This window comes from Anomaloglossus baeobatrachus, chromosome 9 (assembly GCF_048569485.1).
Source record: "Anomaloglossus baeobatrachus isolate aAnoBae1 chromosome 9, aAnoBae1.hap1, whole genome shotgun sequence".
Classification (NCBI taxonomy): Eukaryota; Metazoa; Chordata; class Amphibia; order Anura; family Aromobatidae; genus Anomaloglossus; species Anomaloglossus baeobatrachus.
In genome coordinates this window covers 164,018,412-164,031,789 of record NC_134361.1, presented here as the reverse complement: position 1 = coordinate 164,031,789, position 13,378 = coordinate 164,018,412, and the positions used below count along the sequence as shown (strand labels likewise).

At 46.4% G+C, this 13,378-nt stretch overlaps 8 non-coding genes across 8 annotated transcripts; all 8 read left to right on the top strand.

Moving 5' to 3' along the window:
* The first annotated feature begins 961 nt into the window (after positions 1-961).
* Positions 962-1,152, top strand: LOC142254028 (U2 spliceosomal RNA). Its single transcript, XR_012727052.1, has one exon. It is a non-coding gene; the product is annotated as a U2 spliceosomal RNA (small nuclear RNA).
* Positions 1,153-2,539: 1,387 nt separating this feature from the next.
* On the top strand, positions 2,540-2,730 carry LOC142254027 (U2 spliceosomal RNA). Its single transcript, XR_012727051.1, has one exon. It is a non-coding gene; the product is annotated as a U2 spliceosomal RNA (small nuclear RNA).
* Positions 2,731-4,117: 1,387 nt separating this feature from the next.
* LOC142254026 (U2 spliceosomal RNA) lies at positions 4,118-4,308 on the top strand. Its single transcript, XR_012727050.1, has one exon. It is a non-coding gene; the product is annotated as a U2 spliceosomal RNA (small nuclear RNA).
* A 1,387-nt stretch (positions 4,309-5,695) lies between these two features.
* On the top strand, positions 5,696-5,886 carry LOC142254025 (U2 spliceosomal RNA). The gene has a single exon (XR_012727049.1). It is a non-coding gene; the product is annotated as a U2 spliceosomal RNA (small nuclear RNA).
* Positions 5,887-7,273: 1,387 nt separating this feature from the next.
* On the top strand, positions 7,274-7,464 carry LOC142254024 (U2 spliceosomal RNA). The gene has a single exon (XR_012727048.1). It is a non-coding gene; the product is annotated as a U2 spliceosomal RNA (small nuclear RNA).
* Positions 7,465-8,851: 1,387 nt separating this feature from the next.
* On the top strand, positions 8,852-9,042 carry LOC142254023 (U2 spliceosomal RNA). Its single transcript, XR_012727047.1, has one exon. It is a non-coding gene; the product is annotated as a U2 spliceosomal RNA (small nuclear RNA).
* A 1,387-nt stretch (positions 9,043-10,429) lies between these two features.
* On the top strand, positions 10,430-10,620 carry LOC142254022 (U2 spliceosomal RNA). Its single transcript, XR_012727046.1, has one exon. It is a non-coding gene; the product is annotated as a U2 spliceosomal RNA (small nuclear RNA).
* Positions 10,621-12,007: 1,387 nt separating this feature from the next.
* LOC142254021 (U2 spliceosomal RNA) lies at positions 12,008-12,198 on the top strand. The gene has a single exon (XR_012727045.1). It is a non-coding gene; the product is annotated as a U2 spliceosomal RNA (small nuclear RNA).
* The last annotated feature ends 1,180 nt before the right edge of the window (positions 12,199-13,378 follow it).

Below are 13,378 nucleotides of genomic sequence, written 5' to 3'. Positions count from 1 at the left end.
TAATGATGATCTCTTTAGTAGTCTGTTGGCGCCCTCTCCTGGAGGAATAGTTTGCTTGCTCTTGGACATTCTAAAAGAGAGGTCATGATAGACATTGAGCTTCTGAGCTCAATTGGGGACAGTCATGGGTGATGAATGTTTGCAACCTACTGCGAAGCCTCATACCGCAATATAAGGAACGTCAAATACTAAGAAAGGGCGGCCTATGAAAGAATTACTACTTTCAATAAGTACACTTAAACGGCTAATTGGGAATAGAAAAACTGTAAAAAGCCCTCTGAGAAAGCCCCCCTCTAACCTTTGATAGTAAGCTTTTCTGTAGTCTGCCTGTTGATGTATTTTCCGTTTGAACTGTGCACAACATGAAGAGACGGAACACTGGCGGCTTGTCACAATGCCCCCCGATGACATCACAATAGCGCTGCTGCCTAGAAAACAAGCTGCGCAGAAGAAGTTGTTCTTTGGGTGGGAGGGTGGGCTAGTGGAAGGAGGGGGCAATCTCTTTTTTTCCCGGGTGGTAGGGGGATGACAGGAGAAGGGAAGCGGGTGGTGAGAAAGGTACAGAGGGCAGGGTTTGGGGGCTGGGAAGGAAAGGGAAAAGATTAGGGTTTGGGGATGATGAAAGGGCTTTCTACGGGTAAGGATGGCAAAGGGTGGCAGTGACGGAAAGTCAGGCAACCTGTCCTGTCCGTCTTTTTGTATCGTGAATTGGAAAGACTGCAAGGGGGAGGGGAGTTGCTTGCGCCCTAAAGGAGGAGTTATTCAGATTCATTGCAGTGGGCGGCGGCTGCAAAACGCACCATTCTTCTTGTTTTTGCTCTGCAAAGCAGCCTTTTCAAGGGTTGGCTTGGGTGACAAAATGTCTTGTGTAGGCGTGGGTTTGTCTCCCTCTCGCTCTCTCTCCCTAAGATGTGTCCGGCATAGGCCAGGGTGCCACTCGAGGCCCAAACCAATTCTGGTTATCGCTTCTCGGCCTTTTGGCTAAGATCAAGTGTAGTATCTGTTCTTATCAGTTTAATATCTGATACGTCCCCTATCTGGGGACCATATATTAAATGGATTTTTAGAACAGGGAGATGGAAAAAGAGCTTGCTCTGTCCACTCCACGCATTGACCTGGTATTGCAGTACCTCCAGGAACGGTGCACCCCTTCTTAACCCAGTTTCCAAAAGCAGAACTCAATTCACCTGATTCATATTAGCCCGATTTAATGAATTGGAAGAAAGCATACGTCTTCATATGCACCTCAATTTGGCCCATTCACTTTTCACACTTCCTCCTTTTGTTTTTTATCTTTCACACTTTTGACTTTCTTTATTCATCCAAATAGCAAACTCATCACCACTCAACCTGACCAACTCGGCTATGTCCCCGTGCTGCAGTTCTCTGTCTTATCTAGATCATTTGCAATTGAATGGAATAGATCCCTTTTGGACAAAGTGGATTCACCTGCTGCTGCAGTGACCACAGGTGTGATAAGATCTAGAATTGGCATCTGGTGCGATCTCTCCGCTTCCACTCCAAAGAAAGTTACCTGTTTATTCCTATCATGCATTGGTTTTTGGGGTTTTCTTTGAGTAATGATGATCTCTTTAGTAGTCTGTTGGCGCCCTCTCCTGGAGGAATAGTTTGCTTGCTCTTGGACATTCTAAAAGAGAGGTCATGATAGACATTGAGCTTCTGAGCTCAATTGGGGACAGTCATGGGTGATGAATGTTTGCAACCTACTGCGAAGCCTCATACCGCAATATAAGGAACGTCAAATACTAAGAAAGGGCGGCCTATGAAAGAATTACTACTTTCAATAAGTACACTTAAACGGCTAATTGGGAATAGAAAAACTGTAAAAAGCCCTCTGAGAAAGCCCCCCTCTAACCTTTGATAGTAAGCTTTTCTGTAGTCTGCCTGTTGATGTATTTTCCGTTTGAACTGTGCACAACATGAAGAGACGGAACACTGGCGGCTTGTCACAATGCCCCCCGATGACATCACAATAGCGCTGCTGCCTAGAAAACAAGCTGCGCAGAAGAAGTTGTTCTTTGGGTGGGAGGGTGGGCTAGTGGAAGGAGGGGGCAATCTCTTTTTTTCCCGGGTGGTAGGGGGATGACAGGAGAAGGGAAGCGGGTGGTGAGAAAGGTACAGAGGGCAGGGTTTGGGGGCTGGGAAGGAAAGGGAAAAGATTAGGGTTTGGGGATGATGAAAGGGCTTTCTACGGGTAAGGATGGCAAAGGGTGGCAGTGACGGAAAGTCAGGCAACCTGTCCTGTCCGTCTTTTTGTATCGTGAATTGGAAAGACTGCAAGGGGGAGGGGAGTTGCTTGCGCCCTAAAGGAGGAGTTATTCAGATTCATTGCAGTGGGCGGCGGCTGCAAAACGCACCATTCTTCTTGTTTTTGCTCTGCAAAGCAGCCTTTTCAAGGGTTGGCTTGGGTGACAAAATGTCTTGTGTAGGCGTGGGTTTGTCTCCCTCTCGCTCTCTCTCCCTAAGATGTGTCCGGCATAGGCCAGGGTGCCACTCGAGGCCCAAACCAATTCTGGTTATCGCTTCTCGGCCTTTTGGCTAAGATCAAGTGTAGTATCTGTTCTTATCAGTTTAATATCTGATACGTCCCCTATCTGGGGACCATATATTAAATGGATTTTTAGAACAGGGAGATGGAAAAAGAGCTTGCTCTGTCCACTCCACGCATTGACCTGGTATTGCAGTACCTCCAGGAACGGTGCACCCCTTCTTAACCCAGTTTCCAAAAGCAGAACTCAATTCACCTGATTCATATTAGCCCGATTTAATGAATTGGAAGAAAGCATACGTCTTCATATGCACCTCAATTTGGCCCATTCACTTTTCACACTTCCTCCTTTTGTTTTTTATCTTTCACACTTTTGACTTTCTTTATTCATCCAAATAGCAAACTCATCACCACTCAACCTGACCAACTCGGCTATGTCCCCGTGCTGCAGTTCTCTGTCTTATCTAGATCATTTGCAATTGAATGGAATAGATCCCTTTTGGACAAAGTGGATTCACCTGCTGCTGCAGTGACCACAGGTGTGATAAGATCTAGAATTGGCATCTGGTGCGATCTCTCCGCTTCCACTCCAAAGAAAGTTACCTGTTTATTCCTATCATGCATTGGTTTTTGGGGTTTTCTTTGAGTAATGATGATCTCTTTAGTAGTCTGTTGGCGCCCTCTCCTGGAGGAATAGTTTGCTTGCTCTTGGACATTCTAAAAGAGAGGTCATGATAGACATTGAGCTTCTGAGCTCAATTGGGGACAGTCATGGGTGATGAATGTTTGCAACCTACTGCGAAGCCTCATACCGCAATATAAGGAACGTCAAATACTAAGAAAGGGCGGCCTATGAAAGAATTACTACTTTCAATAAGTACACTTAAACGGCTAATTGGGAATAGAAAAACTGTAAAAAGCCCTCTGAGAAAGCCCCCCTCTAACCTTTGATAGTAAGCTTTTCTGTAGTCTGCCTGTTGATGTATTTTCCGTTTGAACTGTGCACAACATGAAGAGACGGAACACTGGCGGCTTGTCACAATGCCCCCCGATGACATCACAATAGCGCTGCTGCCTAGAAAACAAGCTGCGCAGAAGAAGTTGTTCTTTGGGTGGGAGGGTGGGCTAGTGGAAGGAGGGGGCAATCTCTTTTTTTCCCGGGTGGTAGGGGGATGACAGGAGAAGGGAAGCGGGTGGTGAGAAAGGTACAGAGGGCAGGGTTTGGGGGCTGGGAAGGAAAGGGAAAAGATTAGGGTTTGGGGATGATGAAAGGGCTTTCTACGGGTAAGGATGGCAAAGGGTGGCAGTGACGGAAAGTCAGGCAACCTGTCCTGTCCGTCTTTTTGTATCGTGAATTGGAAAGACTGCAAGGGGGAGGGGAGTTGCTTGCGCCCTAAAGGAGGAGTTATTCAGATTCATTGCAGTGGGCGGCGGCTGCAAAACGCACCATTCTTCTTGTTTTTGCTCTGCAAAGCAGCCTTTTCAAGGGTTGGCTTGGGTGACAAAATGTCTTGTGTAGGCGTGGGTTTGTCTCCCTCTCGCTCTCTCTCCCTAAGATGTGTCCGGCATAGGCCAGGGTGCCACTCGAGGCCCAAACCAATTCTGGTTATCGCTTCTCGGCCTTTTGGCTAAGATCAAGTGTAGTATCTGTTCTTATCAGTTTAATATCTGATACGTCCCCTATCTGGGGACCATATATTAAATGGATTTTTAGAACAGGGAGATGGAAAAAGAGCTTGCTCTGTCCACTCCACGCATTGACCTGGTATTGCAGTACCTCCAGGAACGGTGCACCCCTTCTTAACCCAGTTTCCAAAAGCAGAACTCAATTCACCTGATTCATATTAGCCCGATTTAATGAATTGGAAGAAAGCATACGTCTTCATATGCACCTCAATTTGGCCCATTCACTTTTCACACTTCCTCCTTTTGTTTTTTATCTTTCACACTTTTGACTTTCTTTATTCATCCAAATAGCAAACTCATCACCACTCAACCTGACCAACTCGGCTATGTCCCCGTGCTGCAGTTCTCTGTCTTATCTAGATCATTTGCAATTGAATGGAATAGATCCCTTTTGGACAAAGTGGATTCACCTGCTGCTGCAGTGACCACAGGTGTGATAAGATCTAGAATTGGCATCTGGTGCGATCTCTCCGCTTCCACTCCAAAGAAAGTTACCTGTTTATTCCTATCATGCATTGGTTTTTGGGGTTTTCTTTGAGTAATGATGATCTCTTTAGTAGTCTGTTGGCGCCCTCTCCTGGAGGAATAGTTTGCTTGCTCTTGGACATTCTAAAAGAGAGGTCATGATAGACATTGAGCTTCTGAGCTCAATTGGGGACAGTCATGGGTGATGAATGTTTGCAACCTACTGCGAAGCCTCATACCGCAATATAAGGAACGTCAAATACTAAGAAAGGGCGGCCTATGAAAGAATTACTACTTTCAATAAGTACACTTAAACGGCTAATTGGGAATAGAAAAACTGTAAAAAGCCCTCTGAGAAAGCCCCCCTCTAACCTTTGATAGTAAGCTTTTCTGTAGTCTGCCTGTTGATGTATTTTCCGTTTGAACTGTGCACAACATGAAGAGACGGAACACTGGCGGCTTGTCACAATGCCCCCCGATGACATCACAATAGCGCTGCTGCCTAGAAAACAAGCTGCGCAGAAGAAGTTGTTCTTTGGGTGGGAGGGTGGGCTAGTGGAAGGAGGGGGCAATCTCTTTTTTTCCCGGGTGGTAGGGGGATGACAGGAGAAGGGAAGCGGGTGGTGAGAAAGGTACAGAGGGCAGGGTTTGGGGGCTGGGAAGGAAAGGGAAAAGATTAGGGTTTGGGGATGATGAAAGGGCTTTCTACGGGTAAGGATGGCAAAGGGTGGCAGTGACGGAAAGTCAGGCAACCTGTCCTGTCCGTCTTTTTGTATCGTGAATTGGAAAGACTGCAAGGGGGAGGGGAGTTGCTTGCGCCCTAAAGGAGGAGTTATTCAGATTCATTGCAGTGGGCGGCGGCTGCAAAACGCACCATTCTTCTTGTTTTTGCTCTGCAAAGCAGCCTTTTCAAGGGTTGGCTTGGGTGACAAAATGTCTTGTGTAGGCGTGGGTTTGTCTCCCTCTCGCTCTCTCTCCCTAAGATGTGTCCGGCATAGGCCAGGGTGCCACTCGAGGCCCAAACCAATTCTGGTTATCGCTTCTCGGCCTTTTGGCTAAGATCAAGTGTAGTATCTGTTCTTATCAGTTTAATATCTGATACGTCCCCTATCTGGGGACCATATATTAAATGGATTTTTAGAACAGGGAGATGGAAAAAGAGCTTGCTCTGTCCACTCCACGCATTGACCTGGTATTGCAGTACCTCCAGGAACGGTGCACCCCTTCTTAACCCAGTTTCCAAAAGCAGAACTCAATTCACCTGATTCATATTAGCCCGATTTAATGAATTGGAAGAAAGCATACGTCTTCATATGCACCTCAATTTGGCCCATTCACTTTTCACACTTCCTCCTTTTGTTTTTTATCTTTCACACTTTTGACTTTCTTTATTCATCCAAATAGCAAACTCATCACCACTCAACCTGACCAACTCGGCTATGTCCCCGTGCTGCAGTTCTCTGTCTTATCTAGATCATTTGCAATTGAATGGAATAGATCCCTTTTGGACAAAGTGGATTCACCTGCTGCTGCAGTGACCACAGGTGTGATAAGATCTAGAATTGGCATCTGGTGCGATCTCTCCGCTTCCACTCCAAAGAAAGTTACCTGTTTATTCCTATCATGCATTGGTTTTTGGGGTTTTCTTTGAGTAATGATGATCTCTTTAGTAGTCTGTTGGCGCCCTCTCCTGGAGGAATAGTTTGCTTGCTCTTGGACATTCTAAAAGAGAGGTCATGATAGACATTGAGCTTCTGAGCTCAATTGGGGACAGTCATGGGTGATGAATGTTTGCAACCTACTGCGAAGCCTCATACCGCAATATAAGGAACGTCAAATACTAAGAAAGGGCGGCCTATGAAAGAATTACTACTTTCAATAAGTACACTTAAACGGCTAATTGGGAATAGAAAAACTGTAAAAAGCCCTCTGAGAAAGCCCCCCTCTAACCTTTGATAGTAAGCTTTTCTGTAGTCTGCCTGTTGATGTATTTTCCGTTTGAACTGTGCACAACATGAAGAGACGGAACACTGGCGGCTTGTCACAATGCCCCCCGATGACATCACAATAGCGCTGCTGCCTAGAAAACAAGCTGCGCAGAAGAAGTTGTTCTTTGGGTGGGAGGGTGGGCTAGTGGAAGGAGGGGGCAATCTCTTTTTTTCCCGGGTGGTAGGGGGATGACAGGAGAAGGGAAGCGGGTGGTGAGAAAGGTACAGAGGGCAGGGTTTGGGGGCTGGGAAGGAAAGGGAAAAGATTAGGGTTTGGGGATGATGAAAGGGCTTTCTACGGGTAAGGATGGCAAAGGGTGGCAGTGACGGAAAGTCAGGCAACCTGTCCTGTCCGTCTTTTTGTATCGTGAATTGGAAAGACTGCAAGGGGGAGGGGAGTTGCTTGCGCCCTAAAGGAGGAGTTATTCAGATTCATTGCAGTGGGCGGCGGCTGCAAAACGCACCATTCTTCTTGTTTTTGCTCTGCAAAGCAGCCTTTTCAAGGGTTGGCTTGGGTGACAAAATGTCTTGTGTAGGCGTGGGTTTGTCTCCCTCTCGCTCTCTCTCCCTAAGATGTGTCCGGCATAGGCCAGGGTGCCACTCGAGGCCCAAACCAATTCTGGTTATCGCTTCTCGGCCTTTTGGCTAAGATCAAGTGTAGTATCTGTTCTTATCAGTTTAATATCTGATACGTCCCCTATCTGGGGACCATATATTAAATGGATTTTTAGAACAGGGAGATGGAAAAAGAGCTTGCTCTGTCCACTCCACGCATTGACCTGGTATTGCAGTACCTCCAGGAACGGTGCACCCCTTCTTAACCCAGTTTCCAAAAGCAGAACTCAATTCACCTGATTCATATTAGCCCGATTTAATGAATTGGAAGAAAGCATACGTCTTCATATGCACCTCAATTTGGCCCATTCACTTTTCACACTTCCTCCTTTTGTTTTTTATCTTTCACACTTTTGACTTTCTTTATTCATCCAAATAGCAAACTCATCACCACTCAACCTGACCAACTCGGCTATGTCCCCGTGCTGCAGTTCTCTGTCTTATCTAGATCATTTGCAATTGAATGGAATAGATCCCTTTTGGACAAAGTGGATTCACCTGCTGCTGCAGTGACCACAGGTGTGATAAGATCTAGAATTGGCATCTGGTGCGATCTCTCCGCTTCCACTCCAAAGAAAGTTACCTGTTTATTCCTATCATGCATTGGTTTTTGGGGTTTTCTTTGAGTAATGATGATCTCTTTAGTAGTCTGTTGGCGCCCTCTCCTGGAGGAATAGTTTGCTTGCTCTTGGACATTCTAAAAGAGAGGTCATGATAGACATTGAGCTTCTGAGCTCAATTGGGGACAGTCATGGGTGATGAATGTTTGCAACCTACTGCGAAGCCTCATACCGCAATATAAGGAACGTCAAATACTAAGAAAGGGCGGCCTATGAAAGAATTACTACTTTCAATAAGTACACTTAAACGGCTAATTGGGAATAGAAAAACTGTAAAAAGCCCTCTGAGAAAGCCCCCCTCTAACCTTTGATAGTAAGCTTTTCTGTAGTCTGCCTGTTGATGTATTTTCCGTTTGAACTGTGCACAACATGAAGAGACGGAACACTGGCGGCTTGTCACAATGCCCCCCGATGACATCACAATAGCGCTGCTGCCTAGAAAACAAGCTGCGCAGAAGAAGTTGTTCTTTGGGTGGGAGGGTGGGCTAGTGGAAGGAGGGGGCAATCTCTTTTTTTCCCGGGTGGTAGGGGGATGACAGGAGAAGGGAAGCGGGTGGTGAGAAAGGTACAGAGGGCAGGGTTTGGGGGCTGGGAAGGAAAGGGAAAAGATTAGGGTTTGGGGATGATGAAAGGGCTTTCTACGGGTAAGGATGGCAAAGGGTGGCAGTGACGGAAAGTCAGGCAACCTGTCCTGTCCGTCTTTTTGTATCGTGAATTGGAAAGACTGCAAGGGGGAGGGGAGTTGCTTGCGCCCTAAAGGAGGAGTTATTCAGATTCATTGCAGTGGGCGGCGGCTGCAAAACGCACCATTCTTCTTGTTTTTGCTCTGCAAAGCAGCCTTTTCAAGGGTTGGCTTGGGTGACAAAATGTCTTGTGTAGGCGTGGGTTTGTCTCCCTCTCGCTCTCTCTCCCTAAGATGTGTCCGGCATAGGCCAGGGTGCCACTCGAGGCCCAAACCAATTCTGGTTATCGCTTCTCGGCCTTTTGGCTAAGATCAAGTGTAGTATCTGTTCTTATCAGTTTAATATCTGATACGTCCCCTATCTGGGGACCATATATTAAATGGATTTTTAGAACAGGGAGATGGAAAAAGAGCTTGCTCTGTCCACTCCACGCATTGACCTGGTATTGCAGTACCTCCAGGAACGGTGCACCCCTTCTTAACCCAGTTTCCAAAAGCAGAACTCAATTCACCTGATTCATATTAGCCCGATTTAATGAATTGGAAGAAAGCATACGTCTTCATATGCACCTCAATTTGGCCCATTCACTTTTCACACTTCCTCCTTTTGTTTTTTATCTTTCACACTTTTGACTTTCTTTATTCATCCAAATAGCAAACTCATCACCACTCAACCTGACCAACTCGGCTATGTCCCCGTGCTGCAGTTCTCTGTCTTATCTAGATCATTTGCAATTGAATGGAATAGATCCCTTTTGGACAAAGTGGATTCACCTGCTGCTGCAGTGACCACAGGTGTGATAAGATCTAGAATTGGCATCTGGTGCGATCTCTCCGCTTCCACTCCAAAGAAAGTTACCTGTTTATTCCTATCATGCATTGGTTTTTGGGGTTTTCTTTGAGTAATGATGATCTCTTTAGTAGTCTGTTGGCGCCCTCTCCTGGAGGAATAGTTTGCTTGCTCTTGGACATTCTAAAAGAGAGGTCATGATAGACATTGAGCTTCTGAGCTCAATTGGGGACAGTCATGGGTGATGAATGTTTGCAACCTACTGCGAAGCCTCATACCGCAATATAAGGAACGTCAAATACTAAGAAAGGGCGGCCTATGAAAGAATTACTACTTTCAATAAGTACACTTAAACGGCTAATTGGGAATAGAAAAACTGTAAAAAGCCCTCTGAGAAAGCCCCCCTCTAACCTTTGATAGTAAGCTTTTCTGTAGTCTGCCTGTTGATGTATTTTCCGTTTGAACTGTGCACAACATGAAGAGACGGAACACTGGCGGCTTGTCACAATGCCCCCCGATGACATCACAATAGCGCTGCTGCCTAGAAAACAAGCTGCGCAGAAGAAGTTGTTCTTTGGGTGGGAGGGTGGGCTAGTGGAAGGAGGGGGCAATCTCTTTTTTTCCCGGGTGGTAGGGGGATGACAGGAGAAGGGAAGCGGGTGGTGAGAAAGGTACAGAGGGCAGGGTTTGGGGGCTGGGAAGGAAAGGGAAAAGATTAGGGTTTGGGGATGATGAAAGGGCTTTCTACGGGTAAGGATGGCAAAGGGTGGCAGTGACGGAAAGTCAGGCAACCTGTCCTGTCCGTCTTTTTGTATCGTGAATTGGAAAGACTGCAAGGGGGAGGGGAGTTGCTTGCGCCCTAAAGGAGGAGTTATTCAGATTCATTGCAGTGGGCGGCGGCTGCAAAACGCACCATTCTTCTTGTTTTTGCTCTGCAAAGCAGCCTTTTGAAGGGTTGGCTTGGGTGACAAAATGTCTTGTGTAGGCGTGGGTTTGTCTCCCTCTCGCTCTCTCTCCCTAAGATGTGTCCGGCATAGGCCAGGGTGCCACTCGAGGCCCAAACCAATTCTGGTTATCGCTTCTCGGCCTTTTGGCTAAGATCAAGTGTAGTATCTGTTCTTATCAGTTTAATATCTGATACGTCCCCTATCTGGGGACCATATATTAAATGGATTTTTAGAACAGGGAGATGGAAAAAGAGCTTGCTCTGTCCACTCCACGCATTGACCTGGTATTGCAGTACCTCCAGGAACGGTGCACCCCTTCTTAACCCAGTTTCCAAAAGCAGAACTCAATTCACCTGATTCATATTAGCCCGATTTAATGAATTGGAAGAAAGCATACGTCTTCATATGCACCTCAATTTGGCCCATTCACTTTTCACACTTCCTCCTTTTGTTTTTTATCTTTCACACTTTTGACTTTCTTTATTCATCCAAATAGCAAACTCATCACCACTCAACCTGACCAACTCGGCTATGTCCCCGTGCTGCAGTTCTCTGTCTTATCTAGATCATTTGCAATTGAATGGAATAGATCCCTTTTGGACAAAGTGGATTCACCTGCTGCTGCAGTGACCACAGGTGTGATAAGATCTAGAATTGGCATCTGGTGCGATCTCTCCGCTTCCACTCCAAAGAAAGTTACCTGTTTATTCCTATCATGCATTGGTTTTTGGGGTTTTCTTTGAGTAATGATGATCTCTTTAGTAGTCTGTTGGCGCCCTCTCCTGGAGGAATAGTTTGCTTGCTCTTGGACATTCTAAAAGAGAGGTCATGATAGACATTGAGCTTCTGAGCTCAATTGGGGACAGTCATGGGTGATGAATGTTTGCAACCTACTGCGAAGCCTCATACCGCAATATAAGGAACGTCAAATACTAAGAAAGGGCGGCCTATGAAAGAATTACTACTTTCAATAAGTACACTTAAACGGCTAATTGGGAATAGAAAAACTGTAAAAAGCCCTCTGAGAAAGCCCCCCTCTAACCTTTGATAGTAAGCTTTTCTGTAGTCTGCCTGTTGATGTATTTTCCGTTTGAACTGTGCACAACATGAAGAGACGGAACACTGGCGGCTTGTCACAATGCCCCCCGATGACATCACAATAGCGCTGCTGCCTAGAAAACAAGCTGCGCAGAAGAAGTTGTTCTTTGGGTGGGAGGGTGGGCTAGTGGAAGGAGGGGGCAATCTCTTTTTTTCCCGGGTGGTAGGGGGATGACAGGAGAAGGGAAGCGGGTGGTGAGAAAGGTACAGAGGGCAGGGTTTGGGGGCTGGGAAGGAAAGGGAAAAGATTAGGGTTTGGGGATGATGAAAGGGCTTTCTACGGGTAAGGATGGCAAAGGGTGGCAGTGACGGAAAGTCAGGCAACCTGTCCTGTCCGTCTTTTTGTATCGTGAATTGGAAAGACTGCAAGGGGGAGGGGAGTTGCTTGCGCCCTAAAGGAGGAGTTATTCAGATTCATTGCAGTGGGCGGCGGCTGCAAAACGCACCATTCTTCTTGTTTTTGCTCTGCAAAGCAGCCTTTTCAAGGGTTGGCTTGGGTGACAAAATGTCTTGTGTAGGCGTGGGTTTGTCTCCCTCTCGCTCTCTCTCCCTAAGATGTGTCCGGCATAGGCCAGGGTGCCACTCGAGGCCCAAACCAATTCTGGTTATCGCTTCTCGGCCTTTTGGCTAAGATCAAGTGTAGTATCTGTTCTTATCAGTTTAATATCTGATACGTCCCCTATCTGGGGACCATATATTAAATGGATTTTTAGAACAGGGAGATGGAAAAAGAGCTTGCTCTGTCCACTCCACGCATTGACCTGGTATTGCAGTACCTCCAGGAACGGTGCACCCCTTCTTAACCCAGTTTCCAAAAGCAGAACTCAATTCACCTGATTCATATTAGCCCGATTTAATGAATTGGAAGAAAGCATACGTCTTCATATGCACCTCAATTTGGCCCATTCACTTTTCACACTTCCTCCTTTTGTTTTTTATCTTTCACACTTTTGACTTTCTTTATTCATCCAAATAGCAAACTCATCACCACTCAACCTGACCAACTCGGCTATGTCCCCGTGCTGCAGTTCTCTGTCTTATCTAGATCATTTGCAATTGAATGGAATAGATCCCTTTTGGACAAAGTGGATTCACCTGCTGCTGCAGTGACCACAGGTGTGATAAGATCTAGAATTGGCATCTGGTGCGATCTCTCCGCTTCCACTCCAAAGAAAGTTACCTGTTTATTCCTATCATGCATTGGTTTTTGGGGTTTTCTTTGAGTAATGATGATCTCTTTAGTAGTCTGTTGGCGCCCTCTCCTGGAGGAATAGTTTGCTTGCTCTTGGACATTCTAAAAGAGAGGTCATGATAGACATTGAGCTTCTGAGCTCAATTGGGGACAGTCATGGGTGATGAATGTTTGCAACCTACTGCGAAGCCTCATACCGCAATATAAGGAACGTCAAATACTAAGAAAGGGCGGCCTATGAAAGAATTACTACTTTCAATAAGTACACTTAAACGGCTAATTGGGAATAGAAAAACTGTAAAAAGCCCTCTGAGAAAGCCCCCCTCTAACCTTTGATAGTAAGCTTTTCTGTAGTCTGCCTGTTGATGTATTTTCCGTTTGAACTGTGCACAACATGAAGAGACGGAACACTGGCGGCTTGTCACAATGCCCCCCGATGACATCACAATAGCGCTGCTGCCTAGAAAACAAGCTGCGCAGAAGAAGTTGTTCTTTGGGTGGGAGGGTGGGCTAGTGGAAGGAGGGGGCAATCTCTTTTTTTCCCGGGTGGTAGGGGGATGACAGGAGAAGGGAAGCGGGTGGTGAGAAAGGTACAGAGGGCAGGGTTTGGGGGCTGGGAAGGAAAGGGAAAAGATTAGGGTTTGGGGATGATGAAAGGGCTTTCTACGGGTAAGGATGGCAAAGGGTGGCAGTGACGGAAAGTCAGGCAACCTGTCCTGTCCGTCTTTTTGTATCGTGAATTGGAAAGACTGCAAGGGGGAGGGGAGTTGCTTGCGCCCTAAAGGA